Source organism: Amphiura filiformis, chromosome 16 (assembly GCF_039555335.1).
Source record: "Amphiura filiformis chromosome 16, Afil_fr2py, whole genome shotgun sequence".
Classification (NCBI taxonomy): domain Eukaryota; kingdom Metazoa; phylum Echinodermata; class Ophiuroidea; order Amphilepidida; family Amphiuridae; genus Amphiura; species Amphiura filiformis.
The window spans coordinates 11,264,209-11,280,575 of NC_092643.1; the positions used below are offsets into that span (position 1 = coordinate 11,264,209).

The 16,367-nt window shown below is 40.0% G+C and overlaps 1 long non-coding RNA gene across 1 annotated transcript; it reads left to right on the forward strand.

The window, feature by feature from the left end:
- Positions 1-49: 49 nt before the first annotated feature.
- LOC140136502 (uncharacterized) lies at positions 50-9,101 on the forward strand. Its single transcript, XR_011856669.1, has 3 exons — positions 50-215; positions 7,258-7,667; positions 8,712-9,101. It is a non-coding gene; the product is annotated as an uncharacterized lncRNA (long non-coding RNA).
- The last annotated feature ends 7,266 nt before the right edge of the window (positions 9,102-16,367 follow it).

The window sequence follows — 16,367 nt, forward strand, 5'->3', positions numbered from 1 at the left end:
TCATGCAACAGGGTCTTCTGACATGTCTCGAACGGGTCCTAATCCCAGGCGAGGCATGTATATGCCAAAATCCATGCCAAAATCCATGCCAAAATCCAAGCCAAAGACGAGATGAACAGGAAAGTACAGACCACGAACCGCAATCAACTGCTATGACTGCTGCAGAACCATGTCAACTTGTGAATGATGGTGGATTTCAAAGTGCCGATGAAATTGTAAGTCAAAATTTAGAATCTCAACATGAATCAAATCACACTATGATCAGTGCATGTAGCAATCAGAATTCGTCAACCATTCCACAGACTCAATCCACATCTACTTTATATGAATCAGATAGCTGCAATGATAATGATCAGCCAGGGTGTTCTTTTTGGTCCAAAGATGATAGTCGCAAAGCAAAAGTTCAAGCTAGAAACAAGAAATACTATGCTAAAATCAAAGAAAGTGTATGTGCTAAGAAGAAAGCTACCTATGCTGCGGATAAACACAACATATTGAAGCAAAGATCAGACTACCATGTAAGGAATAGGAATGTTCTATTAGACCACAAGAGAGACCACTATGTGAAAAATAGGAATGTTGTATTAGACCACAGGAGAGACCACTATGTAAAGAATAGGAATGTTGTATTAGACCACAGGAGAGACCACTATGTAAAGAATAGGAATGTTGTATTAGACCACAAGAGACACCACTATGTAAAGAACAGGAATGATGTATTAGACCACAGGAGAGACCACTATGTGAAGAATAGGAATGGTGTATTAGATCACAGGAGACACCACTATGTAAAGAATAGGAATGTTGTATTAGACCACAAGAGAGACCACTATGTAAAGAAAAGGAATGTTATATTGCACCAAAGATCAGAACAATATGCAAGGAATAGGAATGTTGTATTAAACCGAAAGAAAGACCACTATCTAAGGAATAGAGCTGAACTTTTGATGAAACAAAACAAACGATATCATGAAAACAAACCGTCAATATTGATGAGAAAGAAATTGGACTATATAAGACACAGAGCTTTGCTACTGATTAAAAGAAGTATCAATTACATGAGAAACAAAAGACGGATTTTGAACCAAAAGAAAGCAAACTATCAAGATCCTCAAAGAAGAGCTAGACAAATCCAACAGGCAACGTCTTCCCGCAAATCTTCTAAAAGTGACATCAATAAAGTTATCACGAAATTCAAGACAGAAATACAAGAAGAGAAACCCATACACAACTGCATTATATGCAACCGCTTATTCTTCCGAGACCAAGTTGTGCAGTTCAAGAAGTTGAAGTACAGTAAGCCCAGTCTCTTAGCAGCTATGCCAGTAAACACAGATTATGATAATTTGCCAACTATTGCATGGATTTGCAAAACCTGTCATAACAACATTAAAGACCATAAAGTACCAACATTGTCACAAGCCAATAAGCTAGAACTATGCCCACAGCCTCCAGAACTGTCGGATTTGAACATTCTTGAAAGACACTTGATAGCACCTGTCATTCCTTTCATGAAACTAGTTCCTCTATACAAAGGTTGTCAGAAAGGTATTCATGGTCAAGTAGTGTGTGTAAAAGCAGATGTTGAAAGTACAGCAAAAGCATTGCCACGTCTTCCTACTGATGATAGCATTGTTCGAGTAAAATTGAAACGTGCATTGAAGTACAAAGGTCATGTCATGTACAAACAAGTGTGTCCTAGCAAGATTAGAAGTGCTCTTGATGTCCTGAAGCAAACAAATCCAGTCTTTAAAGACATTGAAGTAAATACTGAACAACTAGATGCTGTTCATAATGATCCTATTGTTGCTAATGAACATCTTGATGAAAGTTCTGAATCAGAACCTGAAGATATTAAAACAGAGCCAGCTCATAGTTCCAATTTGACAGATGAACAAGACCTAGTTGAAACTGTAAACATAGACAACTCAAAACAGACGCCTTGTGATAATGAGAACCATGCTAGTAATGCTAACAAATCTGATCCTGTTAATGCTAGTGAACACACAGACCAATACCAAGATACTGATATGGAAACCATTTCAGAATTCATAGATGAACAAGATGAACAACTATGTAATACAGTAAACTCTGATATTGAATCTGATCATGAAGTTCATGCTGATGATGAACCAAATCCTGAAATTCCAGATGAAGACAACCCTGAAACAAACCAAGATGATGATGATGATGATGATGATATTACTAATACATCTGCCCCACTCATGTCATTCTTGCAGCCAGTTGACTTAGCACAATATCTTGCAGATCACTGTGATGATTCTATACTTAGTCTTGCACCTGCAGAAGGCAATAGACCAGTCAATGTTCTCAATGTAGAAGCAGAAGCATTCCCAGCTCAATTTCCTGATGCCAAGAATACAAACACTGAACAAAGAAACATAAAAGTATCCCCAAGCAGATATTTCAATGCAAGGCTCTTTTCTTCTGATAGTCGTTTTGCTAGTGACCCACAGTACATTTTCTTTGCCCAGTATGCAACCGAAGTGAACATGATAACTTCCCAGATATCAATTGCCATGAGACAAGGTCATACCAAAACTCCGGATGGAAAACCTATCACGCCCGAAATGCTTGCAGACAAAGAACAAGTCAAACAAATGATTGAGAGAGATTCAGGATTTCGATATCTGAGACAGATAAGAGGAACACCATCATACTGGGATGCGACACTGAAAGATTTATTTGCAATGATTCGTCAAATTGGCATTCCAACATGGTTTCTAACGTTTAGTGCTGCTGACCGTAGATGGATTGAAATTGATAATGCAATTCTTGAACAGCAAGGCAAACCACCACTTACACCTGAAGAGCACAAAGACATGAACTGGGAAACACATTGTGAACACATATATTCAAACACAGTAACCCCAACTAGAATGTTTGAGCACAGAGTGAAAAAGTATATCAAAGATGTCATTAAATCACCTGCTGAACCCATTGGCAAAGTTGTTGACTATTTCTATCGCACAGAATTCCAACAGAGAGGTTGGCCACACATTCATATGTTAGTTTGGGTAGAAGATGCTCCTGATGTATATGATGTATCAGATTGTGACATTGTTGAATTTGTTGACAAATATGTTACATGTGAACTACCATCTGAAGATGATGATCCAGAACTCCATGAAATTGTCAAATCATGTCAAATGCATAGCAAGAATCATACCAAGTCGTGTCGCAAAACAGGCAAAACATGTCGCTTCAACTTTCCCAAACCACCTTCAAAACAAACTTTCATAGCAAGAAACTTAGATACATATGATGATTCAGATGATGATGATGAAACTGATGATAACATTCCTGATGAATTACATGTACTTGATGACCAAGGTGAGGCAGATGCACAAATTGAAGCTAAAACTGTTATCGAGAAAATACATGATTCTCTAACTGATCCAGATACAGAAATATCAGAAAGTACTTCTGTTACTGAAATCTTTGATGCTGCAAATGTTTCTCAAGCAGACCTAGAAATGGCACTTATAACACTCGCATCACGATCTACAATCTATCTGAAAAGAAAACCTGCAGAAGTGTTGATCAATAACTACAACCCCCACTTAATCCGAGCATGGAATGGCAATATGGACATTCAAATTGTACTTGATGCTTATAGTTGTATCAAATATATCATGTCATATTTAACCAAATGTGAACGTCAAGTAGGTGATCTATTGAGAAATGCACAAAAGAGGCTAGACAAGACAATAGTGATGCTGTTACAGAGCTCAGAAAAATTGGAAATGTCTATCTGCACAGTCGAGAGTTGAGTGTTATGGAGAGTATATACAGAGTATGTAGCATGCACTTGAAAGATTGTACAAGAGATGTAGTTTTTGTACAGACAGATCCAGATGGTCAGAGAATATCACTACCATTATCTTTGATGCAGAACAAAGACCCCACAGATCAAGTATGGATGACAAATTTGCTTGAAAAGTACTATGGCAGACCAGATATACCCAAATTCAGTGATATGTGCTTGGCAACATTCGTATCCAAGTTCCGCTTTACATCCAAAACTGTAAACAGAGCTACAACTGATGAATCTGATGATGAAGAAAGTTCAAGAAGTACAAGCCAGAGCTATGATCTTGAATATCTTGGTAGAGATCTTGGGAATGCAAAAGAACGTGTAGGTAAACCTGCCATCATACGCTATCCAAAGATAAAGCTTGAAAAAGATCCAGAAAAGTACTACATGAACATCTTACGTATGTACCTGCCACACCGTCACATTGAGCTCAAACCAGAAGATTTTGCCAGTTTTGCATTGTACTATCATACTGGTTATGTCAGAACACAGAATGGTGTGAAATCAGTTAAAGTGGTAGTGAAAGACAACATGAAACAGTATGAGCCTATCAATGACAAAATAGATACTGCATGGAATGAAATGCAAAATGCAAATGGTAATCTTGAAGATGCATGGGCTGCATTAGCACCACAAGCTGAACAAGAACGTCTTGATGGTCTTGAAGACAAAATCATGTTAAGCAATGAATCTGACGATGATTTCAATGAAATTGAAATTCCTGAACTGCAAGCAAATACATCCAAGAAATGCAATGAAAACTCGTATCGATCACCAGTTGAGACTATAAGATCAGTTCCTTCAGATGACCAAGTTGCAACAATGATCAGAGCTCTCAATGATAAACAGTTACAGCTTTTCAAGTATGTTCACCAATGGTGTATGAAAAAAATGAACGGTGAAAATCCAGAACCTTTCAGAATATTTCTCACTGGTGGAGCTGGCACAGGCAAATCTCATGTAACAAGATGTATCAGATATCATGCAGAGAAAATCTTTGACAACTTATGACACACAACAAGAAAAGACAGTACTAGTTGTTGCACACACTGGCACAGCTGCTTTCAATGTTGAAGGAGAAACAATTTGTTCTGCTCTGAATATCAGTATACATGCAACTAAAGATTACAAGCCACTAAGAGAAGAGTCACTCAATACCATGCGTACAAAGTTGAAACACCTGCAGTTATTAATCATAGACGAAATCTCAATGGTTAGCAAAAAGCAGTTGCAATATATTCATGGTAGACTACAGCAAATAAAGCGAGCTTCAGACCGTTCATTCTTTGGGAATATTCCAGTACTAGCTGTTGGAGATTTCTATCAAATCCCACCGATCAATCCAAGCACTCCACTGTGTGTTCCAGATGAGAATCCATTGAACATGTTAAATGATATGTGGACTGACAACTTCCAAATTTGTGAACTCACACAAATCATGCGTCCAGCAAGATGATCTTGAATTTGCTCAGCTACTCAATCGCTTACGTGTACGAAAACAAAGTGATGCTATGAATCCTTCTGATGAGGAAAAGCTCATATCACGAACTGTTGGTTCCAGAACAGATCTGATACCACCAAAAGAAGCACTTCATATCTATGCAACCAATGTAGATGTTGACAGTCATAACCAAGCAATGCTACAATCTCTACCAAGTCAAAAAATCATTATCCTTGCTCTTGATATGAAACAAACTGGAGGACAAAGTCAAATCAGAAAAGTCCCATACAAGTCTGAACAAATTGGTAAAACAGTGCTGCAATCTCAACTATGCTTAGCAGATGAAGCTAGAGTAATGCTTACAACAAATCTAGATGTACCTGATGGTCTTTGCAATGGAGTCACTGGCACAGTCAAATCTATCCTACCTAATGATGCAAACGATCAACCAAGTGCTATCTATGTACAATTTGATAATGCAAAGTGTGGTGCAAATGCAAGGCAAAAAAGTCCACTACCAAATGAATATGCTAACTGTGTTGTCATCAAACCACATCAAGAAAGCATTGAAATCCAAGATGAATCTGGACATCAAACTAGAACACGTAAGCAATATCCATTGAAACTAGCTTGGGCAATAACAATGCACAAAGTTCAAGGACAAACGACAGATCAAGCAGTAGTCTCATTGAAAGGAACCAGAGCATGCATGGCCTATGTAGCAATTAGTCGTGTCACACATCTCAGTGGTCTGTATCTGAAAAACTACAATGCAAAGAGAATCTTCTGTAATGAAAAGGTTCACCAGTACGTATCCGAGATGTTACCATGTGATCTTTCAGTTGCTAACCAGATTTTGCATACAAATCAGAGAGAGCATTTCATAATTGTCCATCACAATGTACAAAGTCTTGCCAAACACATTGATGATATCAGAAGTGACTTTGAAATTAGCAAAGCTCATGTCATAGCTCTATCAGAAACATGGCTCAGTACTGTTCATGACAAAACTAACTATGAAATACCAGGATATGAACTTGTTGCCATGACAAAACCATCTGAACAAGCTAGAGGCAGAGGTACTGCAATGTATGTCCATGAGAGTGTTCAATTTACTGCACTACCACTTGAAGTAGATGAATGTGATATCCTTGCTATAAGAACCAATGGCAATCCATCTATGGTTATCATGACAGTCTACAAGCCAGTTAGTACAAGCATTACTGTGATTTCAAATGTGCTGAACAACTTGTGCACCCAGATAGAGATGCTAGATGTTGATTATGTTGTTATTCTTGGCGATTTCAATCACGATCTTCTCAAGAAACCACCAATTGAAGCATTGCAGAGATATCACCAATTAATAACCACTCCTACCACTGCTAAAGGAACTCTTTTGGATCATGTTTACATCAAGCCAATCCCTGCAGAATATCAAGCATCGGTATTAGCCTCGCATTTCAGCTACCATGAGCCAGTTTCCCTCTCTATTAAATTGTAAATTGTATACTCATCACATTAATGTAGACTAAAGCCTGAAGTTTTCAATGTTGCAGATTTCTGCAAATAAAGCAGAATTCGGATGAAAAGCAGAAAAGGCAGTTTTCATTAAAAGAGAATAAAAAACATCAGAACTCCACAAAAAATGAAAATAATGAACAATCTTATCAATAAAATGATATAAATATTAAAATCGACTTGAAAATGTAACATAATAAAGAATGTTTTACCATGAAATATTCCGTTGAAATATGGACTATACATCAGGCCAAAATCGTAAAATTAACTTTTTGTGAACAATGTAAAATTTACAAAGCAGAAGAAAGCAGTATAAATGTATAAAGCAGATAAATTTTTGGCTTTAATGTAGACCAAATGTACCAAATCACATGTAGTGTATCATATGATCCCTTTATTATGTTTTACCTATACGCATAGCCAACTTGTCACTTATATTTATATCAAATTTGCTACCCAGATCAAAGATATATTGAAGAATTGAGAACCACATCAACAATCACTTGAAACTGTAAGTGACCATAGAGAATACCAGCCATAATATGCCTTTCAAGCCAAGTTCTACGAGTACCAAATATGCATCAGCTTGCAACCATCATAGCAGACTTGAATCTCCAAGCATATCAAACTGTAAGTGACCATAGAGCAAACCTGCCATAATCTGCCTTTCAAGCCAAGTTCTACAAGTACCAAATATGCATCAGCTTGCAACCATCATAGCAGACTTGAATCTCCAAGCATATCAAACTGTAAGTGACCATAGAGCAAACCAGCCATAATCTGCCTTTCAAGCCAAGTTCTCACGAGTACCAAATATGCATCAGCTTGCAACCATCATAGCAGACTTGAATCTCCAAGCATATCATTAAGGTAATAAGCAAATTTCGACAATTGTTTATGCTGAGTGTTGAGCCAAACCCACCCAAAGTTAGTTTTAAACTTAGTGGCAAGTAAATCAAAACAATTGTTATGCTGAGTGTTGAGCCAGACCCCAGATACACTGTTAAGTATGCCACAATGTAAAAGTTTAGACCTTAATTAGTGGCAAGCAAATTGCAACAATTATAATGCCAAGTGCTGAGTCTAAACCCAAGCACACTGTTAGCATTCAACAATGCCAAAGTTAAAAAAAAGTTTTGAAGCTTTTATATTGGCAAGCAAATTTCAAGAATCATGCGAACCCTGAGCCATACCCAAGAAAACAGTTTAACATAGCACAGTTCCAAAGATGATGAGAATTTAAAGCTTAGTACAAGAAATATGTTACCTTCATGAATATTGTTATCAAAATAGCAATCACAGTTTCTTCAGCAAAATTTTAATATCAAGCCCATTTTACAGTTTGTTACCTTAATGATATTTGGCGGAAGTAAATATGTTTAGCAGAATATCACTGAATTATACACTTCCTAAACACATTCTTGGGGGAAGGTGAGTATCTGCTTTTCTTTATTAATTTTTATCCTCCTCACTTTAGCCATAAAAGGAATATTGCAATCCCGGGATTGCAATAATGTAATAGTGTATCGGTATCCCTTCTGTGTAATAGGACTGGGGAGGTTATCATTTTTTTTTTTTTTAAGTTGTTGCAATAGAGCACTAGGCATACACCTGCCATTTCTAATGCTCTATATAGTGACACAGTTAAAAGAGTTTCCAAAATTTGCATCACTCCCTCTATACATGTAGCTATGGTCTCCTCATGTTGTTCTTTTTAATTTAAATACATTTCCATGAGAAGGAAGCTATGAAGGAGATGTTGTCTCATCAAAGCCAATTACAACATTTCTCTAAAGCTTAGTACCAAGCAAACAGAATATAAAGCTTATTTCAATACAGAAAATGCCTATAGTGTATTTTGATATAAGACATATGCTAACTTTTTTTACATTATCAATTTTTATTTCTGTACAGAATGTGAACAGACGGAAGGCCTATGGAGAATATGAACAGAATATCAAACCTATTTGTTCAATATCAACTAATATGGTGCAAAATGCAAGCACTTGAAATCTCCAAGCTCATAATGGCACACCTGTCATCAGAATGATGAACTGTATGAATTCACAAATCCCGCAGTCATAAATGTCAGTATACATTTAAGATACACTGCAGCATTTCAGGTGGACTATATGAACAAGTGCAACTTCATGCCAACCTAACATCTGCAACCAGTGATATCAACTACATCTCTACAAATCATATACTGACCAAAACCAAATATATCTGTTGCACTACATGCAAGTCTAAAGTGCTGCTTCAAATTCAACTGTGGAGTACCAACTTCATTACTGAACCAGTTTCCTTTTCTGGCGTAAGTACATAATATAGTTTCCATCTTTTTTAATCCACCTAACTTTGTTTTAGGGGCTGTGCAATAATTATGAGCCCTGGGGAGGGTAAAATTGGGGGGGCAAGAAATTTTTGGCGAGCCAAAAGGGGGGGGGGCACAATTTTTGGCGAGCCGTTAGAAAATTTTATCCACCCAGGAGGGGGGGCTCATAATTATTGCACAGCCCCTTAGCCATAAGGGGGGTTACAATCATTCCTTCTGTCTGTGTATAAATATGTCTCTGTCCATGTACATCAAGATCAAGTAACTCCCCAGGGGCTTATTTGTGTTTACGAACTGCTCTATTTGTTAGTTGAAAATAATTGAAATGGTCAAACAAATAGATCCAAATTGCTCCCCATTACTATATTTATCCTTTTAGAGACTGTTGAATATTTACCAGGGCAGTGCAATTTTTTGGATACTCCCCTAATTGTTTTCCCCTCACAAAATAATATTTCCCCATGAAAACTCCCACTCTCCCCTCTGGTGTATATATTGAACAGTCCCTTATATCTGACTGCATCTGTAGCCATTACTGTATAAGTGGCATTTTTTGTGTAGTGTTGAATTTGGAGTGAAATATGTTTGCAGTTGTAATTTTCACGATTACCTAGTTTTGCCCTACACTTGCAATACATTATTACCTCACAAGGTGTTTTACGGATGCAACTCGATTCATGAAATCAGCAAAAATAAAACCCTCGCCAAAAATAACCACTTGTACAGTATATTGCATATTTCACTAAAACATGACTAAATTTCTTTTTTCTATTTACCTTTTTTGCCACAGGCAACATTGCAAGAGAGACCTCATTCCACTCTCACTGCTGACATCAGAAACTTTGAAACATGCATAATTTGCATGTATTTCCAATGGAAGCACATATTTAGCTAGTCTACAAATTACACCTGAGGACACCTGTAACAACATACAATTTGACTTCATTGCATTAATTAAGACTGATATATTGATAACTGACTTTTTGAAGCGTTCATCTTCATTTTAATGTTTATGTGAGAGTCAAACCATCCTGTAAAAACAGTGAAGTTATATCCTAAATTATTTATGATATCAGAATTACTGTTACATATATTTGGAATGAACATTTAGGAAATATTGTTTTATATTTTCTTTGCTTCATAGAAGCAAATAAAAACTCTTTTGTTTTGTGTTTTTTTAAAGGATGTTATGAAGGAAAATCAATCACCATATGTTAAAGTATCATGCAGTGGTGCATTATCTAATCTCCTGTCCAATACTGATGCCCAAAGGTTACAGTTTGTTTCAATTCCAGGGAAGTAAATATTAACAGATACAAAATTATCCACTATCCATTACTGTATTTGAATTCAGGGGCAGATTCAGTGGATGACAAAAGACCTGGCAGGCTGTTCTGATCAAGGTAATGCCTGGCTGTCTTTACAGTCTAGACTGACCACCAGGGACAAACACCATTTCACATTTATTCACCCAGAATAAATAAATAAAAATAAGATTTGTATACAAGATTGCAAATCATCAATCTTATACATAGGTTTTAATAAATGTTTTCCTGAAATTTGATGTGAACATAATTGTCTGTGGAGTTATCATTTGTGAATAGCGGATGGGGGGTTAGGTGTGGTCACGGGCATAGATATTCGTGTTTGGTCAAACACAGTCGCTGTGCCATCTAGTTCTCCTTCTCCTCCTTATCTATGCCCGTGAAACGGTGGCATAGATATTGTATTTGTTGTGTTTAGTCTTCTCCTTCTCCGTCTTCTCCTTCTCCTTCTCAAGATCAGTCCTTTGCACCCCTCTAGCTCAGGAACTAAAGTAGCCCCTGGGCCCATACTTGGTACAATGATGGCCCATGACCCCTAGATACATCCTAGGGTACCCCGACCCCAAAGGTCATGGGCTACAGAGGGAAATATGTGTAATTGGTCTTCCATCCACTAGGATGCCATGACCCGACAAGAATGTTCAATGTGTATGAGGGCAGCAGTGGTCTCCCATCCACTCAGCAGGCCATGATCAACGAAATGTTCAATGTGTATGAGGGCAGCAGTCTGAATGCGTGAATGAGTTGCATTATCAATCATGATTATCATGATTATTGCACGCCGGTTTAAATTTTCATGTTTACAAGTGGACCTGGACAATATAATTGTAATACTTGGATTTATGTGGATGAATAGTTCTACCATTAGGGTTTACACCCGGTAAGTAGGTTTTATAGGTTTTATAAATGTGATTACAATTTTATTGCCTTAAAATCAGAATTTTCTCTTGACCCACCAAAGGCTGACAATACCGTACCGGTGGCTGACAGTAAAAATAGAGCTCTAATTTTCCTTGCACTGTATCTTCAAATCTGTAGGCCCTATTTTTCCATATTGGCCAGCATGCTATATCATCATGATTACTCTTTACTACGTTTTTTAGCCTGGCTTGAGCATTTTGTTTAAGCCGGGCATTGCTGGTCAATATCAGGACCCAACCAAGCATCATGCATCATGAGCGCGAGCATGCAAGTGTCTCTGCACGGCGCGACCGTTTTAACCGGGCCGGCCGTTTACCGAGGACCGTTTAAACAAACTTGCAGAATGATCCGAGAATAGAATGGAACAATGCTCTAAAAATGAATTTAAAAAACAGTTCCAGGTTTAAATTACCTAACCCGAGGTAGCCTACTCACATCGTCACACCTCCGTCACTACGATGACTGATTTCCTATGGTGAGGAACAACAAATGCTAGGCCTAGCTAGCATGCTAGGCCCCCTGTGCCATGATGTTTCGGCTACATGATATTTGTTAGGCCTACCATTTACAAAATGATTGTGAATAAATACCTGAAGAAATTCATTGTTTATATTGTGAGGAACATGGGAAAGAACAACCAGCATGCCCGGCCAGCATGACTATTATAGGGCCATGAATTTGAGCTTCAAATTACCATACAAAATAATAAATAGGCATACTCAGTAATTTTCTCATCCGGATGATAATTAAAAATCAAGATTCAGATTTTGTTAGTGGTTTTAAAGCCGAAAGCCGGACGTGTAATTTATTTTACAAACAAAGTACAAGATTTATTTTCCAATTTAATTTTCCAGAGTATAAGAGAGAGTGAGGGTCTGGTGGGGTATTAGAGAGAGTGTGGTCCAGTCTGGTGGTGTTTTAGAGAGAGTGAGGGTCTGGTGGGGTATTAGAGAGAGTGTGGGCCAGTCTTTTGGTGTTTCAGAGCAGTGAGTGTCTGGTGGAGTATAAGAGAGTGAGGGTCTGGTGGGGTGTTAGAGAGAGTGTGGTCCAGTATGGTGGTGTTTTAGAGAGAGTGTGTGTATAGTGGAGTATAAGAGAGTTAAGGCTTGGTGGGGTATTAGAGAGAGTATGGGTCAGCCTGGTGGTGTTTTAGAGCGAGTGAGTGTCTGGTGGAGTATAAGAGAGAGTGAGGTCTGGTGGGGTATTAGAGAGTGTGGTCCAGTCTGGTGGTGTTTTAGAGAGATTGATGGTCTGATGGGATATAAGAGAGAGTGAAGGCTTGATAGGGTATAAGAGAGAGTGTGGGCCAGTCTGGTGGTGTTTTAGAGAGAGTGAGTGTAAAGTGGAGTATAAGAGAGAGTGAGGGTCTGGTGGGGTATCAGAGAGAGTGTGGTCCAGTCTGGTGGTGTTTTAGAGAGTGAGGGTCTGGTGGGGTATAAATGAGAGTGAAGGCTTGGTAGGGTATTAGAGAGAGTGTGGGCCAGTCTAGTGTTATGAGCATTACATGTATATCAAATGAAAGTTTAAAACAAGGGGTTTCACATGGTGCTCACCAAGTTTTCGTTTGTGAATAGGGGAAGGGGGTTAGGTGTGGTCATCACGGGCATAGATATTCGTGTTTGGTCAAACACAACTGTGGTTTCTAGTTCTCTCCTCTTCTCCTCCTTCTCAAGATCAGTCCTTTGCACTCCTCTAGCTTAAGAACTAAAGTAGCCTCGGGGCCCATACTTGGTACAATGATGGCCCATGACCCCTAGATACATCCTAGGGTACCCCCGACCCCAAAGGTCAAAGGTCATGGGCTACAGGGGGCAATATGTGTAAAATTTCAAACAGCTCTAACTCAACTACTATAGCGCCCTCAGGGTTCATACTTGGTACAATGATGGCCTATGACCCTAGAAGTATGCTATGTTAGCCGCAACCCCAGAGGTCAAAGTTCATATGCTTTAAAAAGCAAAATAGGTACGACCGGTTAACACAGTGTATCGCAATAGGTAGCATTTTGGTAGCTACCTGTATTTGCAATGATGAAGGCTTCAAATATACGTCAAGACGTACAATGGGGTTAAGAGGTTAACCGCTTAAAGGGACACAATGTTTTGGGATTAAAGGGGTATTCTCCAGTCTGGTGGTGTTTCAGAGAGAGTGAGGGTCTGATGGAGTATAAGAGAGAGAGTGATGGCTTGGTGGGGTATTAGAGAGAGTTTGGGCCAGCCTGGTGGTGTTTTAGAGCGAGTGAGTGTCTGGTGGATTATAAGAGAGAGTGAGGGTCTGGTGAGATATTAGAGAGGGTGTGCGCCAATCTGGGGGTGTTTTAGAGCTAGTGAGTGTCTGGTGGAGTATAAGAGAGTGAGGTCTGGGTGGGGTATTGGAGAGAGTTTGGGTCAGCCTGGTGGTGTTTTAGAGCGAGTGAGTGTCTGGTGGAGTATAAGAGAGAGTGAAGGCTTGGTGGGGTATTAGAGAGAGTATGGGTCAGCCTGTTGGTGTTTTAGAGCGAGTGAGTGTCTGGTGGAGTATAAGAGAGAGTGAAGGCTTGGTGGGGTATTAGAGAGAGTATGGGTCAGCCTGTTGGTGTTTTAGAGCGAGCGAGTGTCTGGTGGAGTATAAGAGAGAGTGATGGCTTGGTGGGGTATTAGAGAGAGTTTGGGTCAGCCTGGTGGTGTTTTAGAGCGAGTGAGTGTCTGGTGGAGTATAAGAGAGAGTGAGGGTCTGGTGGGGTATTAGAGCGAGTGTGGTCCAGTCTGGTGGTGTTTTAGAGAGATTGATGGTCTGATGTGGTATAAGAGAGAGTGAAGGCTTGGTGGTGTATTAGAGAGAGTATGGGTCAGCATGTTGGTGTTTTAGAGCGTGTGAGTGTCTGGTGGAGTATAAGAGAGAGTGGGGGTCTGGTGGGGCATTAGAGAGAGTATGTGTCAGCCTGATGGTGTTTTAGAGCGAGTGAGTGTCTGGTGGAGTATAAGAGAGAGTGAGGGTCTGGTGGGGTATTAGAGAGAGTGTGGTCCAGTCCGGTGGTGTTTTAGAGCGAGTGAGTGTCTGGTGGAGTATAAGAGAGTGATGGTCTGGTGGGGTGTTAGAGAGAGTGTGGGCCACGGGAATAGATATTCGTGTTTGGTCAAACACAACTGTGGTTTCTAGTCTTCTCCTTCTCCTCCTTATCTATGCCCGTGTAACGGGGCATAGATATTGTATTTGTTGTGTTTAGTCTTCGGCTTCTCCTTCTTCTCCTTCTCAAGATCAGTCCTTTGCACCCCTCTAGCTCAGGAACTAAAGTAGCCCCTGGGCCCATACTTGGTACAATGATGGCCCATGACCCCAAGATACATCCTAGGGTACCCCCGACCCCAAAGGTCATGGGCTACAGGGGACAATATGTGTAAACTTTCAAACAGCTCTAGCTCAACTACTATAGCGCCCTCAGGGTTAATACTTGGTACAATGATGGCCTATGATCCTAGAAGTATGCTATGCTAGCCGCAACCCCAGAGGTCAAAGTTCATATGCTTTAAAAAGCAAAATAGGTACGACCGGTTAACACAGTGTATCGCAATAGGTAGCATTTTGGTAGCTACCTGTATTTGCAATGATGAAGGCTTCAAATATACGTCAAGACGTACAATGGGGTTAAGAGGCTAACCGCTTAAAGAGAAACAATGTTTTGGGATTAAAGGGGTATTCTCCAGTCTGGTGGTGTTTCAGAGAGAGTGAGGGTCTGATGGAGTATAAGAGAGAGTGATGGCTTGGTGGGGTATTAGAGAGAGTTTGGGCCAGCATGGTTGTGTTTTAGAGCGAGTGAGTGTCTGGTGGATTATAAGAGAGAGTGAGGGTCTGGTGAGGTATTAGAGAGAGTGTGCGCCAATCTGGGGGTGTTTTAGAGCTAGTGAGTGTCTGGTGGAGTATATGAGCGAGTGATGGCTGGGTGGGGTATTAGAGAGAGTTGGGGTCAGCCTGGTGGTGTTTTAGAGCGAGTGAGTGTCTGGTAGAGTATAAGAGAGAGTGAAGGCTTGGTGGGGTATTAGAGAGAGTATGAGTCAGCCTGTTGGTGTTTTAGAGCGAGTGAGTGTCTGGTGGAGTATAAGAGAGAGTGAAGGCTTGGTGGGGTATTAGAGAGAGTATGGGTCAGCCTGTTGGTGTTTTAGAGCGAGTGAGTGTCTGGTGGAGTATAAGAGAGAGTGATGGCTAGGTGGGGTATTAGAGAGAGTTTGGGTCAGCCTGGTGGTGTTTTAGAGCGAGTGAGTGTCTGGTGGCGTATAAGAGAGAGTGAGGGTCTGGTGGGGTATTAGAAAGAGTGTGTGCCAGTCTGGTGGTGTTTTAGAGCTAGTGAGTGTCTGGTGGAGTATAAGAGAGAGTGATGGCTTGGTGGGGTATTAGAGAGAGTTTGGGTCAGCCTGGTGGTGTTTTAGAGCGAGTGAGTGTCTGGTGGCGTATAAGAGAGCGGGTCTGGTGGGGTATTAGAGAGATGTGGTCCAGTCTGGTGGTGTTTTAGAGAGATTGGTGGTCTGATGAGGTATAAGAGAGAGTGAAGGCTTGGTAGGGTATTAGAGAGAGTATGGGTCAGCCTGGTGGTGTTTTAGAGAGAGTGAGTGTATAAGTATAAGAGAGAGTGACGTGGCGTATAAGAGAGAGGGTCTGGTGGGGTATTAGAGAGAATGTGGTCCAGTCTGGTGGTGTTTTAGAGAGATTGGTGGTCTGATGAGGTATAAGAGAGAGTGAAGGCTTAGTGGGGTATTAGAGAGAGTATGGGTCAGCCTGTTGGTGTTTTAGAGCGTGTGAGTGTCTGGTGGAGTATAAGAGAGAGTGGGGGTCTGGTGGGGCATTAGAGAGAGTATGGGTCAGCCTGATGGTGTTTTAGAGCGAGTGAGTGTCTGGTGGAGTATAAGAGAGAGTGAGGGTCTGGTGGGATATTAGAGAGAGTGTGGTCCAGTCTGGTGGTGTTTTAGAGCGAGTGAGTGTCACTGGAGTGTCTGGTGGAGTATAAGAGAGTGATGG